The following is a 415-nucleotide window of genomic DNA, read 5'->3' as shown; positions in this document are numbered from 1 at the left end:
TGTCATAGTAACGACACTAATTTGTGGAGATTCAGTGCATTGAGTTCCACAAATCTGAATGCATTATTTGTAATTTGACTGTTAAGATAAACATTTTGCACAATTTAGTATCTGTAATATCATTTTGATCATTGTGTTGCCACTAGATGCCTGTATAGCCCTATGTAACAATCCCTAGTGCATTGCACATAGCACATAATTTGCACATAAATCACACATAAATTAATTTTATTACATTTTGATTTGGATACTATACTACTAACTACTACATATTGTTTAGATATTATCAATGGCTACTTTTTTGTCTTTATCTGTTTTTTGTTCAATTTTTTTGTTGTTGTTTCTTGAAACATTGATTTAAAGTGTCAGTTATTGCATTATTATTTCAGTCAAACCTATAAAACCCCTTTGTTAC

This window comes from Sinocyclocheilus anshuiensis, unplaced genomic scaffold (genome assembly GCF_001515605.1).
Source record: "Sinocyclocheilus anshuiensis isolate Anshui unplaced genomic scaffold, SAMN03320099.WGS_v1.1 scaffold1199, whole genome shotgun sequence".
Lineage (NCBI taxonomy): Eukaryota > Metazoa > Chordata > Actinopteri > Cypriniformes > Cyprinidae > Sinocyclocheilus > Sinocyclocheilus anshuiensis.
Note: the sequence above shows the minus strand (reverse complement) of the source record.